This window comes from Drosophila takahashii, unplaced genomic scaffold, assembly GCF_030179915.1.
Source record: "Drosophila takahashii strain IR98-3 E-12201 unplaced genomic scaffold, DtakHiC1v2 scaffold_87, whole genome shotgun sequence".
Taxonomy (NCBI): domain Eukaryota; kingdom Metazoa; phylum Arthropoda; class Insecta; order Diptera; family Drosophilidae; genus Drosophila; species Drosophila takahashii.
In genome coordinates this window covers 2,202-24,834 of record NW_027221767.1, presented here as the reverse complement: position 1 = coordinate 24,834, position 22,633 = coordinate 2,202, and the positions used below count along the sequence as shown (strand labels likewise).

Below are 22,633 nucleotides of genomic sequence, written 5' to 3'. Positions count from 1 at the left end.
ACCTAAAATAAATGCTGCGAAATGTCTTAGTTTTATATAAACAATATATATCAAAGTATTATTTGTAATGGCATTTGTTTGTTAATATATATTGATAATTTTATATAAAACATTAACCTGAAACCAGGTACAACATTGTATATTTTAGGTTGTTGCATTATCCAATGTATGATCATCATCAAATTAGTTGGCCAATACATCTCGCAACGCGTGTATATTATGGTCCATATACACACAAAAGTTTATAATAAATATATAAAATATATTTTATTATATTAATAATTCGATTTGCTTGTTCGAATTTTATGTTTGTTTCTATTTAATTTATTTGTAATAATATTATATTATTACAATATTTCGATTTGCTTGTTCGAAATTTATTTGATCTTTTACTTTTAAGATCATATTTTTGGTATAATTATTATTATAATTATTATGTATATATATATATTGGTAATTTGTATTAAATTTGTATTAACAAATTTTTTTATTAACGGTAAGGATATTATACAATAATGATCCTTCCGCAGGTTCACCTACGGAAACCTTGTTACGACTTTTACTTCCTCTAAATAATCAAGTTCGGTCAACTTTTGCGAAACAACCGTAACACACAAGGCGTCACAGTGATCACGTCCGGAGACCTCACTAAATAATTCAATCGGTAGTAGCGACGGGCGGTGTGTACAAAGGGCAGGGACGTAATCAATGCGAGTTAATGACTCACACTTACTGGGAATTCCAAGTTCATGTGAACAGTTTCAGTTCACAATCCCAAGCATGAAAGTGGTTCAGCGGTTTACCCGGACCTCTCGGTCTAGGAAATACACGTTGATACTTTCATTGTAGCGCGCGTGCAGCCCAGGACATCTAAGGGCATCACAGACCTGTTATTGCTCAATCTCATTATTGCTAGACGCAATTTGTCCATTTAAGAAGCTAGTGTCCTTATAATGGGACAAACCAACAGGTACGGCTCCACTTATATAAACACATTCAAACACAATAAACATTTTACTGCCACCATGAATGAAGGCTATATAAGCTTCAACACCATAATCCTGAAGATATCTATTTAATATATTTGAGTCTCGTTCGTTATCGGAATTAACCAGACAAATCACTCCACGAACTAAGAACGGCCATGCACCACCACCCATAGATTCGAGAAAGAGCTATCAATCTGTCTTACACACTTATGTTCGGACCTGGTAAGTTTTCCCGTGTTGAGTCAAATTAAGCCGCAGGCTCCACTCCTGGTGGTGCCCTTCCGTCAATTCCTTTAAGTTTCAGCTTTGCAACCATACTTCCCCCGGAGCCCAAAAGCTTTGGTTTCCCGGGAAGCGACTGAGAGAGCCATAAAAGTAGCTACACCCAATTGCTAGCTGGCATCGTTTATGGTTAGAACTAGGGCGGTATCTGATCGCCTTCGAACCTCTAACTTTCGTTCTTGATTAATGAAAACATCTTTGGCAAATGCTTTCGCTTAAGTTAGTCTTACGACGGTCCAAGAATTTCACCTCTCGCGTCGTAATACTAATGCCCCCAAACTGCTTCTATTAATCATTACCTCTTGATCTGAAAACCAATGAAAGCAGAACAGAGGTCTTATTTCATTATCCCATGCACAGAATATTCAGGCATTTGAAGCCTGCTTTAAGCACTCTAATTTGTTCAAAGTAATTGTACCGGCCCACAATAACACTCGTTTAAGAGCACTAATGCAGGTTTTTAAATAGGAGGAACATATGAAAAAATACAAGTATTTAAACACATATAAGAACTCCACCGGTAATACGCTTACATACATAAAGGTATAGTACTAACCACAATTGTAAGTTGTACTACCCGTATGAAGCACAAGTTCAACTACGAACGTTTTAACCGCAACAACTTTAATATACGCTATTGGAGCTGGAATTACCGCGGCTGCTGGCACCAGACTTGCCCTCCAATTGGTCCTTGTTAAAGGATTTAAAGTGTACTCATTCCAATTACAGGGCCTCGGATATGAGTCCTGTATTGTTATTTTTCGTCACTACCTCCCCGAGCTGGGAGTGGGTAATTTACGCGCCTGCTGCCTTCCTTAGATGTGGTAGCCGTTTCTCAGGCTCCCTCTCCGGAATCGAACCCTGATTCCCCGTTACCCGTTGCAACCATGGTAGTCCTAGATACTACCATCAAAAGTTGATAGGGCAGACATTTGAAAGATCTGTCGTCGGTACAAGACCATACGATCTGCATGTTATCTAGAGTTCAACCAATATAACGATCTTGCGATCGCTTGGTTTTAGCCTAATAAAAGCACATGTCCCATAAGGTTCATGTTTTAATTGCATGTATTAGCTCTAGAATTACCACAGTTATCCAAGTAACTGTTAACGATCTAAGGAACCATAACTGATATAATGAGCCTTTTGCGGTTTCACTTTTAATTCGTGTGTACTTAGACATGCATGGCTTAATCTTTGAGACAAGCATATAACTACTGGCAGGATCAACCAGAATAATGTTTTCGTTCATATTTCATTCATATTTTTTGAATAGAAATTAGTAATATAAATATAATAGATTTTATTTCCATTTTATATGTTCGGTTTTTCTTAAATATTGATTTTAATTCAATATTTTTTTTTTGCTTTGTGAAATAATTCTATTTTAATTCGAATACGGCCATTTTTATATGGCATTCGTATACGTTCTTTAATTTTTACTTGTTTCGCCACTAATATAACAAGTTTATAATTGATGTTAAAGAAAAAGTACAACTTTTTTATAACACAATTTTCAATATATATTGTTCTTTCTATAAGTTTTTATTATATTATATATACATATTTCATTCTAAAATATCATTTTTGTTCAACATACATAATTATTGTATCCACACATGTACAATTTTTGTTTAACCAATATAAATATTGAGTTAAATCATTTGCATTTTGATGATAAATTTAAAATTTATCTTTTCCATATAACTCTCTGGTAATATATGATATAAAACCGAGCGCATATGAAATTATTTTGATCACTAATATTGCAATTATATTTTATTATAATGCTTTTTGTAAACACATTGTACCGGCAAGCGATACTCTGTGCCCAAACGACAGGGGATATAATAATTTAATATAAATTATCATATATACCTGCCACCAAAGATTAACGATAAAAGTCGGAAACAATTTGTTATTCTATATATAATAGAAACTTGACCTCTGTTTCACCTTATTATCATGGGTTTATAATATTAACCGCGTAGCCAAGTCTTAATTTCATTTAAGAAACAAATTTATACGGATAATATTTTGATTTTAATATATGTTGTTCTATTGATAACACAAGTATATATTATAATATATTTTGTTCAATAGTAGATGGACTACTTACTGTACCATCCTTATTTTTTTATTATTATTGATATACATTATATTGACAACAGCATATGATATTCATATGGTTTGTTCAATAATTAATTGGTGGACAACCACTGACCATCCTATAGTAGTTTTTGGCCACGACGTCTAAATATCGAAATTATTTAATTCCGTTTGCCACCCATACGATAGATATTAACTATCTATAATAATAATGTGTACACATAAAATATTATATGTATATATATAGACCAACAGACAAGCACTTCACCCTATAGTAGTTTTTGGCCACGACGTCTATATATCGGGCATATTTAATTCTCTTTGCCACCCAACCAAAGATATTCACTTTTTTATATAAAGTATTATTTGATCATATTAATATAACCAATTATTTCTGCCATATTCATATAATTTCTTTATGAATTATTTTTTGGTCATATCCATATAATCTATATGCCGTATCCATATAATGAATACGGCATATCCATACAACTAGCCATATTTGTATGTCAATGTATATTTTATTATACATTTTTTTTCTTTATACATATAATATGGTATTTCCATATCGCTATAATTGAATTATATGTATAAGATATCATTTATATATAGCATTGCCAAAATAATATGATAAACATAAATTTTGAACAATACGGCCGGTCGGCGAGCACTGCCTCCCTATATATGTTTTTGGCCACGACGTCTAAATATTGGGTATTTTTCGTACTGCGGCCCCGGTGTATGTAAATTGGGCATATTTCGTACTGATGCCAACATATCTATATGACTCATTATTTTCTTCCATATCAATATAACTTCTTTTATTTCCATATTCAAGTAATTTCTTTATTTGCCATATCAATATAAAATATTTTTTGGTCATATTTATATAATCTATATGCCGTATCCATATAATGAATACGGCATATCCATACAACTAGCCATATTTGTATGTCAATGTATATTTTATTATACATTTTTTTTCTTTATACATATAATATGGTATTTCCATATCGCTATAATTGAATTATATGTATAAGATATCATTTATATATAGCATTGCCAAAATAATATGATAAACATAAATTTTGAACAATACGGCCGGTCGGCGAGCACTGCCTCCCTATATATGTTTTTGGCCACGACGTCTAAATATTGGGTATTTTTCGTACTGCGGCCCCGGTGTATGTAAATTGGGCATATTTCGTACTGATGCCAACATATCTATATGACTCATTATTTTCTTCCATATCAATATAACTTCTTTTATTTCCATATTCAAGTAATTTCTTTATTTGCCATATCAATATAAAATATTTTTTGGTCATATTTATATAATCTATATGCCGTATCCATATAATGAATACGGCATATCCATACAACTAGCCATATTTGTATGTCAATGTATATTTTATTATACATTTTTTTTCTTTATACATATAATATGGTATTTCCATATCGCTATAATTGAATTATATGTATAAGATATCATTTATATATAGCATTGCCAAAATAATATGATAAACATAAATTTTGAACAATACGGCCGGTCGGCGAGCACTGCCTCCCTATATATGTTTTTGGCCACGACGTCTAAATATTGGGTATTTTTCGTACTGCGGCCCCGGTGTATGTAAATTGGGCATATTTCGTACTGATGCCAACATATCTATATGACTCATTATTTTCTTCCATATCAATATAACTTCTTTTATTTCCATATTCAAGTAATTTCTTTATTTGCCATATCAATATAAAATATTTTTTGGTCATATTTATATAATCTATATGCCGTATCCATATAATGAATACGGCATATCCATACAACTAGCCATATTTGTATGTCAATGTATATTTTATTATACATTTTTTTTCTTTATACATATAATATGGTATTTCCATATCGCTATAATTGAATTATATGTATAAGATATCATTTATATATAGCATTGCCAAAATAATATGATAAACATAAATTTTGAACAATACGGCCGGTCGGCGAGCACTGCCTCCCTATATATGTTTTTGGCCACGACGTCTAAATATTGGGTATTTTTCGTACTGCGGCCCCGGTGTATGTAAATTGGGCATATTTCGTACTGATGCCAACATATCTATATGACTCATTATTTTCTTCCATATCAATATAACTTCTTTTATTTCCATATTCAAGTAATTTCTTTATTTGCCATATCAATATAAAATATTTTTTGGTCATATTTATATAATCTATATGCCGTATCCATATAATGAATACGGCATATCCATACAACTAGCCATATTTGTATGTCAATGTATATTTTATTATACATTTTTTTTCTTTATACATATAATATGGTATTTCCATATCGCTATAATTGAATTATATGTATAAGATATCATTTATATATAGCATTGCCAAAATAATATGAAAAACATAAATTTTGAACAATACAACCGGTCGGCGAGCACTGCCTCCCTATATATGTTTTTGGCCACGACGTCTAAATATTGGGTATTTATCGTACTGCGGCTCCGGTGTATGTAAATTGGGCATATTTCGTACTGATGCCACCATATCCATATAACTTATTTTTTGTTCTATATCTATATAATTAATTTTTTTCCATACCTATAACTATTAAACTAATTTTTTTCCATATCCATACTTGAACTTATTATTTTTCCCATATCCATATAACTCGTTTTTTCCATATCCACACTAGAATTTAGTATTTATCCCATATCCATATAAATCATTATTTACCATATCAATATAAATAATATTTTTCCATATTCATACTAGAACTTATTATTTCTTTAATATTCATATAACTCAATATTTTTTCATATCCATACTAGAACTTATTCTTTTTCCCATATCCATACTAGAACTTATAAATTTTCCCATATTCATATAACTAATTTTTTTCATATCCATACTAGAACATTATATTTTTGCCATATCTATATAACTCATTTTATTCCATATCCATACTAGAACTTATTATTTCTTTAAATATCCATATAACTTAATATTTTTCCATATCCATACCAGAACTTTTTATTTTTCCCATATCCATAGAACTAATTTTTTTCATATCCATACTAGAACCTAATTTTCTTCCTATATCCATATAACTTATTATTTACTATTACAATATAATTAATTTTTTCCATATCCATACTAGAGCTTATTATCTCTTCAATATCCATAAAACTCAATATTTTTTCATATCCATACTAGAACTGATTATTTTTCCCATATCCATACTAGAACTCAGTATTCTTCCCATATCCATACTACAACTTAGTATTTTTCCCATATGCATATAACTCATTATTTAGCATATCAATATAACTAATTTTTTTCCATATCCATACTAGAACTTATTATTTCTTTAATATCCATATAACTCAATATTTTTTTATATCCATACTAGAACTTATTATTTTTCCCATATCCATACTAGAACTTATAAATTTTCCCATATTCATATAACTAATTTTTTTCATATCCATACTAGAACATTAAATTTTTTGCCATATCTATATAACTCATTTTATTCCATATCCATACTAGAACTTATTATTTCTTTAATATCCATATAACTCAATATTTTTTCATATCCATACTAGAACTTATCATTTTTCCCATATTCATATAACTCATTTTTCCATATCCATACTAGAACTCTGTATTCTTTTCCATATCCATATAACTCATTTTTTTTTCATATCCATACTAGAAATTATTATTTTTCCCATATCCACATAACTCATTTTTTTCATATCCATACTAGAACTTGTTATTTTTCCCATATCCATATAACTCATTTTTTTTCATATCCATACTAGAACTTAATATTATTTTCATATCCATATAACTCATGTTTGGACTTGGAATATTTTTATACACGTCACTAATAGGATGACGATTCAATCATCTATTTTAAGAGGAACATTGACTTGCATATGTCTCTTACTTGCATGTTCGGACTTAGAATATTTTTATACACGTCACTAATAGGATGACGATTCAGTTGGCTACCTTAAGAGGTACATATACTTGCATATGTCTCTTACTTGTATGTTCGGACTTAGAATATTTTTATACACGTCACTAATAGGATGACGATTCAGTTGGCTACCTTAAGAGGTACATATACTTGCATATGTCTCTTATTTGCATGTTCGGACTTAGAATATTTTTATACGCGTCACTAATAGGATGACGATTCAGTTGGCTACCTTAAGAGGTACATATACTTGCATATGTCTCTTATTTGCATGTTCGGACTTAGAATATTTGTATACGCGTCACTAATAGGATGACGATTCAGTTGGCTACCTTAAGAGGTACATATACTTGCATATGTCTCTTACTTGTATGTTCGGACTTAGAATATTTGTATACACGTCACTAATAGGATGACGATTCAGTTGGCTACCTTAAGAAGTACATATACTTGCATATGTCTCTTATTTGCATGTTCGGACTTAGAATATTTTTATACGCGTCACTAATAGGATGACGATACATATGGCTACCATTGTTAAATATATTTAAATAAAATTTATTTAAATATAATTATTATTTTATATATATATATTTTATATATATATATATATTCTGACTTAAAAAAGCCAAACAAAATAAACACAATTAAATTTATGTTTATTATCGAATCATCAAGCAAAGGATAAGCTTCAGTGGATCGCAGTATGGCAGCTGCTCAACCACTTACAACACCTTGCCTGTTACAAAAGTCGTTTACAATTGATTCTAGGCTTTGTCATTGTATTAAATAATGCTTTTATATGTAACTAGCGCGGCATCAGGTGATCGAAGATCCTCCCAATTTACTATGTTACAAATTACATTGGCATCACATCCATTGTCGTTTATAAAGTAAATTATAAACTTTAAATGGTTTAGAAGCCATACAATGCAAATTGCCCCTTATTTATCATTGCAGTCCAGCACGGATACGACCTTAGAGGCGTTCAGGCATAATCCAACGGACGTAGCGTCATACCACTGTTCGCTCGAACAAGTATTGTGCCATTGGTCCGTACCTGCGGTTCCTCTCGTACTACGCAGGAATGCTGTCGCAACAACGTTTTGTCATTAGTAGGGTAAAACTAACCTGTCTCACGACGGTCTAAACCCAGCTCACGTTCCCTTGCATGGGTGAACAATCCAACGCTTGGTGAATTTTGCTTCACAATGATAGGAAGAGCCGACATCGAAGGATCAAAAAGCGACGTCGCTATGAACGCTTGGCCGCCACAAGCCAGTTATCCCTATGGTAACTTTTCTGACACCTCTTGTTAAAAACTCTTTAAACCAAAAGGATCGATAGGCCGAGCTTTTGCTGTCCCTGTGTGTACTGAACACCGAGATCAAGTCAGCATTTGCCCTTTTGCTCTATGTGTGGTTTCTGTCCGCACTGAGCTGGCCTTGGGACACCTCCGTTATTATTTGAGAGATGTACCGCCCCAGTCAAACTCCCTACCTGGCAATGTCCTTGAATTGGATCATACCTGAGTAATTGGAGTTATACCAAATTTTCAAATCAAAAATACATAAATGCACCGTTTTATTAAAGAATTTGTTTGCGATTATATAACAAACTCGTGATACTTTGATCAAGAAGCTTGCATCAAAACCCAATACCATAAGATATAATAAATATATCCGTATAATGGCTAGGAAATGATACACGTTCCATTTAATCAAGTAAGTAAGGAAACAATAAGAGTAGTGGTATTTCATTGACGATACCAAACCGAAGTCTAATATCTCCCACTTATTCTACACCTCTTATGTCTCCTTACACTGCCAGATTAGAGTCAAGCTCAAAAGGGTCTTCTTTCCCCGCTAATTATTCCAAGCCCGTTCCCTTGGCTGTGGTTTCGCTAGATAGTAGATAGGGACAGTGTGTGTGAATCGGATCCCTCCGCTCTTATTTAACGTGGCATGTTCCACACTGAAGGGATTACAACCACGGCACTCTTATACACCCACAAGTGAGTGTATAGTGCAATGTGTCTAGGTTAAGCGCCAGACCAACGCCCCGGACTAGAAGCTATAGCTATGTACATAGCAACCACCCCGGTAGCAATTCGAATGCTTACTTGTCGGGCAAGCATTCCCCCTTGCTGAGGAGCGGGATCTATCTAAATCCCTACTGATCTTTGGGTCACAGCACCCGAGTTGTATGACGCAACTCCACGTCGAACCCGAAGGCTCTACCCGCATATGGGTGTCAACCACAGCCACCACGATACTCCCACATGGGGGCCGACCTCAATGAGCAGCCTTGGACAGCTGCTCAACCCGTGGTACCGAAATTACAGGATCGGTAGGCCTCACCCCTTAAGCTCCGACAAGCTCGGATAGGGCACCCATGTCATATTAGTCGCCTCCTACGACAAGCTATGACAAGCTGTGGTAGTATTCTTCGCCGCTAGCCACACAGCAGAGTAAATGGACTAAAAGTCCCTTCTCCTGCGGAACGCCTCATCAGCAAACACATTGAGTCGTCGAGTCCTGTCCTCATCCTCCAGAATCCTTCCAAACGTTCGGTTTTCGCCATTTCGCTGCACTCCAAGTCCATCGAGGTCGCGCAAATCTGCATAGAGGGGGCAGTCACACAAGACGTGCTGCCAATCCTCAAATGGATCGCCACATGAGCATGCGGCAGAGTCCGAGAGCGTTCTGCTATACAGAAATGCGTTCAACGATCCGTGTCCTGTGATTAAAAATCCGGTGCGCATCGGGAATCCAAAGTGTGGATTCCGAAATGCAAAAGTCACATCTGAAATGAACTTGTAGGTCACCCGTCCGGATGCATCTACGTCATCCCATCTGTCTTGCCATCTGTGCAGTAGGCACTGCTCCATACGCACCATCTTCTCTTCCCAGCTTAGACCAGTGAGGTCTTCACTATACAGCAGATCGTAATCCTCCAACGGGTATCCACGCTTAAGCTTGTATTTAACTGCCATTTGCATGGCAGCCAAATCAAACGGGGGAACGCCAGCAAGAACCTGCAGTGCCACAGTGGACACTGTTCGGCATACCGGAAGGCATCCAAGAAGGATAAGCCTCTGGCAGGCAATGAGGTGCTCTCTGGCCACTTCTTGCCGCGTCGTAGTGACATACCATACCGAGGCACCAAACAGTGCACAGGGCACCATGAGTCCGGCATAAATGGTCCGCCTGGCTCGAGGACTGAGGCCCCAGTCTGCTCGAAGCACACGCGCCAATGCTGCAACGACTCCAGCCATACGCTGTCGGAGATTTCTGACGTGCTCGAAGAATTTCAAGCCTTCGCTGACTGTGATGCCAAGGTACCGGCAGCTGCTAACATACGGTAAGTTTGCTCCAGCAAATTTTACCGCAGGTGTGCGTCGAAGCACTCCATTCGGGCCACGAGCGAGTAGCTTTCTTGGTTCCTTTAGCAGCATAATAACCGTCTTGCTGGTGGAAACGGCAACGCCGACTTCCATCCCCCACGTTTCAACGATGGACATTAGTTGCGCTCCTTTTGTCTCCAGCACGAGCCGGGAGTTTCCCTCGACGAGAAGCAGCAGATCATCCGCGTACGCACTCAGTGTGCAGTACGACTCAAGGCGTCGTAGCAGTACATCCATCAGCAGGTCCCAAATAAATGGGCCGCTGATTGACCCCTGCGGACAACCTCTAGTTACCGGGACATTAACGGTCTCGTAACTGCTTCGGATTTCTGCGCTCCTGCCGGAGAAGAAGCTCTGCCACAAGCTCATCTCTCGGCATCCCAACTCGGCCAATCGGCGCAGTGCAGCACTCCACTCCACGTTGTCGAAGGCTCCCTTGAAGTCCACGAAAATGCCAAGCACGTATCTCGCCGGGCTGGCGTGAACACTGCTCTTCACGTGCATCCAAGCATCCTCCACACAGCGTCCTTGACGAAAACCGAACTGCCATCTGCAGCCTTCCGGAAGAACTTCTCTCACACGATCAACCATTATGGCCTCTAGCACCTTACCGAAGACCGGAAGTAGGCAAATTCCGCGGTACGACGATGGCTCACACCTGTCCTTGTCGGGTCCCTTGAGCAGAGCCACAACACGTGGGCATTTCCACTCTGCAGGGAAGTACCCCGACCGGATGCAGTTGGAATATATCGCCGTTAGGTGCTGAGGTATGGCACGCCACACAGCCTTGCAAATCGTTCCGTTGATGCCGTCCATGCCAGGCGAGCGTTTGCTCTTCAACCTGGCGACACAAGCACCAACCTCAGAAACTTCCAGTGGCGGTGGGAGTTCCTCCGCTATGGCAATCGGTGCATCGGACTCCGCAACCGGAAAGAAGTTGCGGAGGAGCACACGCGCACAGTCACCCCAATTGGTGACCAGCTCGCCATTAACGCGAAGGCACCCAATCTCCGTCCGTTTCTTGCGACCTCGGCACATCTTGTAGACGCGCCCCCAGGGATCGTGTGAATTTTCTCCCACGAAGCGTCTCCAGCTGTCCTCTTTTGTCCTCAGGATGAGCTTCTTGTAGGCGGCTGAGGTACGTCTCAGCTCGACCACAATTAGCTCGGCCACGTCATCGTGACGACGACGTCTGGCATCCTGAAGACGGCGCCTAAGTCTCCTGACATCGCGGCGCATCGCGCTTAGGTCAGCGGTCCACCAACCTGGTCTGGATCTCGGCGATCCTGCCGTCCTCCTACCCAAAACAAGATCGCACACTTCGTGGACGATCCTGCGAAGGGTAGAGACTTGTTGGTCCAGCGGCGATTCTGAGAAGTCTTCCGGAAGTTCGGCTGCCCTACTCACCATTTCCTGCTCGAACAACCGCCAACGTGCATTGGAGAAGTTCCAGGACGGCACCGGAGCTAGGCTCTCAACGGCTGTATCGGTCGTCAAGTTGGCCACAACAGTAATGATGTTGTGGTCACTTAACTCCCAATTGTCCACTCTCCACTCATATGTGGCCAGCATAGATCCTGCAGTGTTGGCGATCGTCACGTCGATGTCGCTCCGTCCGTTCATGGACTCGAACGTATACACCGAGCTTGGCTGGTTTAGAACCGCAGCTCCCTTTTCCACAATCCACAGAGACAGCAGCTCACCCCGATTGTAGTTAGCAAGTCCCTCCGCGTTGGGAGGAAGCTTGCTAAACCACATGGGGGATGCTGCATTCGCATCAAGGCCAAGGATTGCGGGAGTTCTGCTGGCCAGCAGCAGGACCGCATCCAAGTACGTGAGGTACAAGGGTAAGTCGCCATCAAACTGGCAATATGCGGAGCATAGAAGGATTGAGCCAAATCCTCCTATAATTTTCACGCATACGCCGTAATCCGTGGTGAGGGGCTCCACTTGCATACAGATGACATCCTGGTGATTCACTAGGATGGCTGCCTTTCCTTTCCTATCGGTAAAGCTCCTGATACCTTCCGGCAGCTCATCCATCCTCCCGTTGCTCACATCGACGTAGGGCTCCTGCAACAGTGCGAACAGGCACCTGCTTTCACGCAATCGGACTCCGAGCTCGATGGTCGCAGCTCGTCCTTTTGCCACAGTTTGCCTGGATGAAGCTAAACATGGTTAGTGTCTAGCATTCACCCGCGCCAGCACCGCCGCATACACAGGGCACCCAGCAGACAGCATGTGATGTGCTGACGGGTAGCCCTTGAAGCGGCAATTTCGGCAGTCCACAGGGTTGGGACAGCCCCGCGCACTGTGGCCAACCTGCCCGCACTGTCGGCACACCTTGTCCTTCTCGGACATCCTGCAGCTCGCAACCTTGTGGTCGAAACCAACACACCTGTGGCAGGCGTAGGTTCGTACCAAGGCACGGCAGTTGTAGGCAAACCATCCTATGTATGCCTTTGCTCCGTCGAGAACGTCCAAGCCCACTGGGTCGACCTCCAGCGTCACGGTCACCGTGGCGCCATTGGCCTGCGACCAGGGCTTTTCCAGACGCACAGCCTTCTTGAACTCCGCCAGTTCCATCCTGTCGGCAAAGTTGTTTTTATACAACTCCGCCATAAAGTCCTCGGGCTTGTGGGCGGTGTCCACATCCCGGATCTCAATCCTCGGCTTCAGTTGCGGGGTCCTGCTGATTTGCAGCCCAGCCTCCTGGAACTTTTTGTTGGCCATCACCTGCTTCAGCTCTCCTGAAGACGGGGTACGTATGACCGCACCACCACGTGCCAGTCCTCGCACCTCGTGCACGCGAACACCCAGCGCTGGGGCGATCTCCTTTCGCACCTTCTCAGCGAGCTGCTTCCCCGAGATATTCGGGTCCGCGCTGTGCACGACTGCCGACCAGGTCTCCCGCGGCTTACGCGGCAGTGGGACCGGTGCAGCAGAGGGCTGGGGCAGGCTTGGGTATGCAGCTGAATAAGGCGGCGCGGTGGCAGCAGGAACCGGTCGCTGGGGTGGCGGCGGGAGCGTCTTAACCGACTGCTTAAAGCGGTCTTCAAGCACGGCGTTCCGAACATTCAGCGCGGAAATCAACGCCTCGTATCTCGCTGTGATACTCATCACTTCCTTGATGGCGCTCTGTGAGAGGCGGGCCGCGGAGTGCAACACAAATGCCTCCCTTATCGCCGCCAGCTCTTCAGCGACGCGGCCTGAGCCTGCTTTTACAACCTCCATGGCAAAGTCCTCCGATTTGTGAGCAACGGGCGAGGGGACAACGACCTCAGCTCCAGCGGCGGCAGCGGCGATCCTGGCGGCAGCAGCATCCGCGATCCTTGCGGCAGCAGATGCGGTGGCATCATTGTCAGGAGTATGGCCAGGGGCGGCAACGGGCCTACCAGCGGGTGCAGGAGGCGGCGGCATCTCGAGAGAATCAAGATCCTCCTCGACAACGGGCGGCCACCAGAGGCCCCCTCCACAGCCGGCACCTTGGCTCGCGACGCATCGCGGGTCTTCCCCTGATGGCCGCGTTTCCCTCTAGGGCGACCCCTACCCCGACCTGTAGCGCTGCTACTGCGACTGCTCGCCGACTCGCTTCCGGACTCGATGGTGTCCATTGCGGACGACATCTATCGGCAACAAACAACCACCCAAAAATATAACTTAGTAAAGTAACTCACCAAATTATATTTCAAGCGATCTGGCAGCACTTAGCAATGGCACCAACCACTTAGTCCGTACACACTCCCGCTAGCACAGCTGATCGTACGAGAGAAATCCCGCACTTGTGCCTAACGCCTCTCTCCAGAGAGCACTCACGAGAGCGCACTCTCTCAACGCACGTGGCGCAATGGAAAATTCCCAATTCGAAAAACTGCGAATTTCCACCCTTATCCTCACTTTTCCAACTCGATTCTCACAACCAGCCGTTCACCTTCACAAACCGCAAATTTTAAAACGCTTTCCAGCGCCGAAACTCACGAAAATACCCGACTCTAAGCAGCACGACTAAAAGCACGTCCGTTCAGTTGGCTACCTTAAGAGGTACATATACTTGCATATGTCTCTTATTTGCATGTTCGGACTTAGAATATTTGTATACGCGTCACTAATAGGATGACGATTCAGTTGGCTACCTTAAGAGGTACATATACTTGCATATGTCTCTTACTTGTATGTTCGGACTTAGAATATTTGTATACACGTCACTAATAGGATGACGATTCAGTTGGCTACCTTAAGAAGTACATATACTTGCATATGTCTCTTATTTGCATGTTCGGACTTAGAATATTTTTATACGCGTCACTAATAGGATGACGATACATATGGCTACCATTGTTAAATATATTTAAATAAAATTTATTTAAATATAATTATTATTTTATATATATATATTTTATATATATATATATTCTGACTTAAAAAAGCCAAACAAAATAAACACAATTAAATTTATGTTTATTATCGAATCATCAAGCAAAGGATAAGCTTCAGTGGATCGCAGTATGGCAGCTGCTCAACCACTTACAACACCTTGCCTGTTACAAAAGTCGTTTACAATTGATTCTAGGCTTTGTCATTGTATTAAATAATGCTTTTATATGTAACTAGCGCGGCATCAGGTGATCGAAGATCCTCCCAATTTACTATGTTACAAATTACATTGGCATCACATCCATTGTCGTTTATAAAGTAAATTATAAACTTTAAATGGTTTAGAAGCCATACAATGCAAATTGCCCCTTATTTATCATTGCAGTCCAGCACGGATACGACCTTAGAGGCGTTCAGGCATAATCCAACGGACGTAGCGTCATACCACTGTTCGCTCGAACAAGTATTGTGCCATTGGTCCGTACCTGCGGTTCCTCTCGTACTACGCAGGAATGCTGTCGCAACAACGTTTTGTCATTAGTAGGGTAAAACTAACCTGTCTCACGACGGTCTAAACCCAGCTCACGTTCCCTTGCATGGGTGAACAATCCAACGCTTGGTGAATTTTGCTTCACAATGATAGGAAGAGCCGACATCGAAGGATCAAAAAGCGACGTCGCTATGAACGCTTGGCCGCCACAAGCCAGTTATCCCTATGGTAACTTTTCTGACACCTCTTGTTAAAAACTCTTTAAACCAAAAGGATCGATAGGCCGAGCTTTTGCTGTCCCTGTGTGTACTGAACACCGAGATCAAGTCAGCATTTGCCCTTTTGCTCTATGTGTGGTTTCTGTCCGCACTGAGCTGGCCTTGGGACACCTCCGTTATTATTTGAGAGATGTACCGCCCCAGTCAAACTCCCTACCTGGCAATGTCCTTGAATTGGATCATACCTGAGTAATTGGAGTTATACCAAATTTTCAAATCAAAAATACATAAATGCACCGTTTTATTAAAGAATTTGTTTGCGATTATATAACAAACTCGTGATACTTTGATCAAGAAGCTTGCATCAAAACCCAATACCATAAGATATAATAAATATATCCGTATAATGGCTAGGAAATGATACACGTTCCATTTAATCAAGTAAGTAAGGAAACAATAAGAGTAGTGGTATTTCATTGACGATACCAAACCGAAGTCTAATATCTCCCACTTATTCTACACCTCTTATGTCTCCTTACACTGCCAGATTAGAGTCAAGCTCAAAAGGGTCTTCTTTCCCCGCTAATTATTCCAAGCCCGTTCCCTTGGCTGTGGTTTCGCTAGATAGTAGATAGGGACAGTAGGAATCTCGTTAATCCATTCATGCGCGTCACTAATTAGATGACGAGGCATTTGGCTACCTTAAGAGAGTCATAGTTACTCCCGCCGTTGACCCGCGCTTACTTGAATTTCTTCACTTTGACATTCAGAGCACTGGGCAGAAATCACATTGTGTCAACACCCGCTAGGGCCATCACAATGCTTTGTTTTAATTAGACAGTCGGATTCCCCAAGTCCGTGCCAGTTCTGAATTGATTGTTAATTGATAATCGTTATAATTAATAAGAACTAATTGGTTTGACCCAATTAGTATTCTTAAAAATTTTAGCAAGAAAGTTCCACAATTGGCTACGTAACTAACTATCCGGGGAACAAGTAACTAACATAAATGCTAGAAACTCTATTTACCCAGAACGAGCACATAAACCATGTTATTGTTTCCCAATCAAGCCCGACTATCTCAATCTTCAGAGCCAATCCTTATCCCGAAGTTACGGATCTAATTTGCCGACTTCCCTTACCTACATTATTCTATCGACTAGAGACTCTTCACCTTGGAGACCAGCTGCGGATATTGGTACGGCCTGTTGAGAAGTTTGCGTGTCCCCACCATAAATTTTCAAGGTCCGAGGAGAAAATATCGACACAACAGTATATGTCATGCTCTTCTAGCCCATCTACCATATCTCTCTGCGAAAGACTTCCATGGTAGTACGGCTATAAAACAGAAAAGAAAACTCTTCCGATATCTCGACGGCTTCTTTATGGTCGTTCCTGTTGCCAGGATGAGCACGAGGCCCATATTTAATAACAAACGGATACTCAACAGGTTACGGAATTGGAACCGTATTCCCTTTCGTTCAAAATTATTCAAGTATATTATATTAGCTTGATTTGTATATATTGCGTTTTTTGGTTTTACTTGAAAATTTTCGGCTTTCGCCTTGAACTTAGGACCGACTAACTCGTGATCAACCACTGTTCACACGAAACCCTTCTCCACTTCAGTCCTCCAAGGTCTCATTCGATTATTTGCTACTACCACCAAGATCTGTACCAATGGCAGCTCCATGCAGGCTTACGCCAAACACTTCTACGCATACCATTGTACCTTCCTACTCACTAAAGTTTCAAAATTTATATCACAAGTAATATAAATCATCTACTTTAGCGGTAATGTATAGGTATACAACTTAAGCGCCATCCATTTTTAAGGGCTAGTTGCTTCGGCAGGTGAGTTGTTACACACTCTTAGCGGATTTCGACTTCCATGATCACCGTCCTGCTGTTTTAAGCAACCAACGCCTTTCATGGTATCTGCATGAGTTGTTAATTTGGGCACCGTAACATTACGTTTGGTTCATCCCACAGCGCCAGTTCTGCTTACCAAAAGTGGCCCACTGGGCACATTATATCATAACCTTAAACTTCATATCAAGAAAGTTAAGGTTCTTACCCATTTAAAGTTTGAGAATAGGTTAAGATCGTTTCGACCCTAAGGCCTCTAATCATTCGCTTTACCAGATAAGATTATTTTATATAATATTAAAATGCACCAGCTATCCTGAGGGAAACTTCGGAAGGAACCAGCTACTAGATGGTTCGATTGGTCTTTCGCCCCTATACTCAATTCTGACAATCGATTTGCACGTCAGAACTGTTTCGGTCTTCCATCAGGGTTTCCCCTGACTTCAACCTGATCAAGTATAGTTCACCATCTTTCGGGTCACAGCATATATGCTCAAGGTACTCCAGTTAGAGGCATAAATAATATAAATATCATTATACATAACTATATAGAACGCCCCGGGATTGTGTTAATTAGCTATAAATAGTTAAAAAACTAATCCCATTATTAGTCAAGTTAATTACGCTATTAGGTTTATATCCCAATAACTTGCACATATGTTAGACTCCTTGGTCCGTGTTTCAAGACGGGTCCCGAAGGTATCCTGAATCTTTCGCATTGTTAATCCTACAAGTGCATATAATAAACACAAAAATCAATGATAATCATGCCATTATATAATTCCGAAAAATTAACGCACTGTATTCATATAAATCTATCAGCACTTTATCAAATTAATAACATTTATTCTGTGTTAAAATGCAAGCAATTTAATTTGAATAAACTATAAGTTATATTTTATGATAAATTTGGTATGCTAATAGATTACAATGTCCTTATATGGAAAAAAATGCACAATATTATCATAATATTGTTTAAATATTACAATTTTAATGATGAATTTTCCATAACGGATATTCAGGTTCATCGGGCTTAACCTCTAAGCAGTTTCACGTACTGTTTAACTCTCTATTCAGAGTTCTTTTCAACTTTCCCTCACGGTACTTGTTTACTATCGGTCTCATGGTTATATTTAGTTTTAGATGGAGTTTACCACCCACTTAGTGCTGCACTATCAAGCAACACGACTCTTTGGAAACATCATCTAGTAATCATTAACGTTATACGGGCCTGGCACCCTCTATGGGTAAATGGCCTCATTTAAGAAGGACTTAAATCGTTAATTTCTCATACTAGAATATTGACGCTCCATACACTGCATCTCACATTTGCCATATAGACAAAGTGACTTAGTGCTGAACTGATTTCTTTTCGCTCGCCGCTACTAAGAAAATCCTTGTTAGTTTCTTTTCCTCCCCTAATTAATATGCTTAAATTCAGGGGGTAGTCCCATATGAGTTGAGGTTGTATATAACTTTTATTTGCAATTAATTCTTTATATATAATGATAAAACATTTTATTAAATTCGTTTAAAGCTGACGTATATATATATTAATGGCATTTATTTGTAACGAATTAACGAAGAATAATAATATTGTCAACGTTTTTCATATTTCAAATCATTAATAAGAGACAATTCTAGATAATATTTTATGCTAGACATTTCTCAGTATTATTTGATTGAAAAAGAAAATATTCCTCTTCGTTTTTCTCAAAGTTTAATTACTATTGTGAGATAATGTTTTTCATATGTTTGTTATTATTATGAATAAAATAATTAAATTATTTTTATCCAATAATATACCATATGCTTATAAAATTTTATTATAAAATTTGTATAAACAACTTAATTAGCATAGTCTTACAACCCTCAACCATATGTAGTCCAAGCAGCACTATAAAATTAATTAAAGTACATAACAGCATGGACTGCGATATGCGTTCAAAATGTCGATGTTCATGTGTCCTGCAGTTCACACGATGACGCACAGTTTGCTGCGTTCTTCATCGACCCATGAGCCGAGTGATCCACCGCTTAGAGTTTTATAATATTGGTTTTAAATTTGGTCAAATATGTTTTTATTGAAAGAAATTAAAAATACACCATTTTACTGGCATATATCAATTCCTTCAATAAATGTATTTATATACCTAAAATAAATGCTGCGAAATGTCTTAGTTTTATATAAACAATATATATCAAAGTATTATTTGTAATGGCATTTGTTTGTTAATATATATTGATAATTTTATATAAAACATTAACCTGAAACCAGGTACAACATTGTATATTTTAGGTTGTTGCATTATCCAATGTATGATCATCATCAAATTAGTTGGCCAATACATCTCGCAACGCGTGTATATTATGGTCCATATACACACAAAAGTTTATAATAAATATATAAAATATATTTTATTATATTAATAATTCGATTTGCTTGTTCGAATTTTATGTTTGTTTCTATTTAATTTATTTGTAATAATATTATATTATTACAATATTTCGATTTGCTTGTTCGAAATTTATTTGATCTTTTACTTTTAAGATCATATTTTTGGTATAATTATTATTATAATTATTATGTATATATATATATATATGGTAATTTGTATTAAATTTGTATTAACAAATTTTTTTATTAACGGTAAGGATATTATACAATAATGATCCTTCCGCAGGTTCACCTACGGAAACCTTGTTACGACTTTTACTTCCTCTAAATAATCAAGTTCGGTCAACTTTTGCGAAACAACCGTAACACACAAGGCGTCACAGTGATCACGTCCGGAGACCTCACTAAATAATTCAATCGGTAGTAGCGACGGGCGGTATGTACAAAGGGCAGGGACGTAATCAATGCGAGTTAATGACTCACACTTACTGGGAATTCCAAGTTCATGTGAACAGTTTCAGTTCACAATCCCAAGCATGAAAGTGGTTCAGCGGTTTACCCGGACCTCTCGGTCTAGGAAATACACGTTGATACTTTCATTGTAGCGCGCGTGCAGCCCAGGACATCTAAGGGCATCACAGACCTGTTATTGCTCAATCTCATTATTGCTAGACGCAATTTGTCCATTTAAGAAGCTAGTGTCCTTATAATGGGACAAACCAACAGGTACGGCTCCACTTATATAAACACATTCAAACACAATAAACATTTTACTGCCACCATGAATGAAGGCTATATAAGCTTCAACACCATAATCCTGAAGATATCTATTTAATATATTTGAGTCTCGTTCGTTATCGGAATTAACCAGACAAATCACTCCACGAACTAAGAACGGCCATGCACCACCACCCATAGATTCGAGAAAGAGCTATCAATCTGTCTTACACACTTATGTTCGGACCTGGTAAGTTTTCCCGTGTTGAGTCAAATTAAGCCGCAGGCTCCACTCCTGGTGGTGCCCTTCCGTCAATTCCTTTAAGTTTCAGCTTTGCAACCATACTTCCCCCGGAGCCCAAAAGCTTTGGTTTCCCGGGAAGCGACTGAGAGAGCCATAAAAGTAGCTACACCCAATTGCTAGCTGGCATCGTTTATGGTTAGAACTAGGGCGGTATCTGATCGCCTTCGAACCTCTAACTTTCGTTCTTGATTAATGAAAACATCTTTGGCAAATGCTTTCGCTTAAGTTAGTCTTACGACGGTCCAAGAATTTCACCTCTCGCGTCGTAATACTAATGCCCCCAAACTGCTTCTATTAATCATTACCTCTTGATCTGAAAACCAATGAAAGCAGAACAGAGGTCTTATTTCATTATCCCATGCACAGAATATTCAGGCATTTGAAGCCTGCTTTAAGCACTCTAATTTGTTCAAAGTAATTGTACCGGCCCACAATAACACTCGTTTAAGAGCACTAATGCAGGTTTTTAAATAGGAGGAACATATGAAAAAATACAAGTATTTAAACACATATAAGAACTCCACGGTAATACGCTTACATACATAAAGGTATAGTACTAACCACAATTGTAAGTTGTACTACCCGTATGAAGCACAAGTTCAACTACGAACGTTTTAACCGCAACAACTTTAATATACGCTATTGGAGCTGGAATTACCGCGGCTGCTGGCACCAGACTTGCCCTCCAATTGGTCCTTGTTAAAGGATTTAAAGTGTACTCATTCCAATTACAGGGCCTCGGATATGAGTCCTGTATTGTTATTTTTCGTCACTACCTCCCCGAGCTGGGAGTGGGTAATTTACGCGCCTGCTGCCTTCCTTAGATGTGGTAGCCGTTTCTCAGGCTCCCTCTCCGGAATCGAACCCTGATTCCGTTACCCGTTGCAACCATGGTAGTCCTAGATACTACCATCAAAAGTTGATAGGGCAGACATTTGAAAGATCTGTCGTCGGTACAAGACCATACGATCTGCATGTTATCTAGAGTTCAACCAATATAACGATCTTGCGATCGCTTGGTTTTAGCCTAATAAAAGCACATGTCCCATAAGGTTCATGTTTTAATTGCATGTATTAGCTCTAGAATTACCACAGTTATCCAAGTAACTGTTAACGATCTAAGGAACCATAACTGATATAATGAGCCTTTTGCGGTTTCACTTTTAATTCGTGTGTACTTAGACATGCATGGCTTAATCTTTGAGACAAGCATATAACTACTGGCAGGATCAACCAGAATAATGTTTTCGTTCATATTTCATTCATATTTTTTGAATAGAAATTAGTAATATAAATATAATAGATTTTATTTCCATTTTATATGTTCGGTTTTTCTTAAATATTGATTTTAATTCAATATTTTTTTTTTGCTTTGTGAAATAATTCTATGTAATTCGAATACGGCCATTTTTATATGGCATTCGTATACGTTCTTTAATTTTTACTTGTTTCGCCACTAATATAACAAGTTTATAATTG

The 22,633-nt window shown here is 39.3% G+C and overlaps 4 non-coding genes across 4 annotated transcripts; all 4 read right to left on the bottom strand.

Moving 5' to 3' along the window:
* Positions 1 to 513: 513 nt before the first annotated feature.
* LOC138914751 (small subunit ribosomal RNA) lies at positions 514 to 2,508 on the bottom strand. The gene has a single exon (XR_011420560.1). It is a non-coding gene; the product is annotated as a small subunit ribosomal RNA (ribosomal RNA).
* Positions 2,509 to 15,248: 12,740 nt separating this feature from the next.
* On the bottom strand, positions 15,249 to 19,203 carry LOC138914746 (large subunit ribosomal RNA). Its single transcript, XR_011420556.1, has one exon. It is a non-coding gene; the product is annotated as a large subunit ribosomal RNA (ribosomal RNA).
* Positions 19,204 to 19,601: 398 nt separating this feature from the next.
* LOC138914741 (5.8S ribosomal RNA) lies at positions 19,602 to 19,780 on the bottom strand. Its single transcript, XR_011420551.1, has one exon. It is a non-coding gene; the product is annotated as a 5.8S ribosomal RNA (ribosomal RNA).
* Positions 19,781 to 20,402: 622 nt separating this feature from the next.
* LOC138914744 (small subunit ribosomal RNA) lies at positions 20,403 to 22,394 on the bottom strand. Its single transcript, XR_011420554.1, has one exon. It is a non-coding gene; the product is annotated as a small subunit ribosomal RNA (ribosomal RNA).
* Between the last annotated feature and the right edge of the window lie 239 nt (positions 22,395 to 22,633).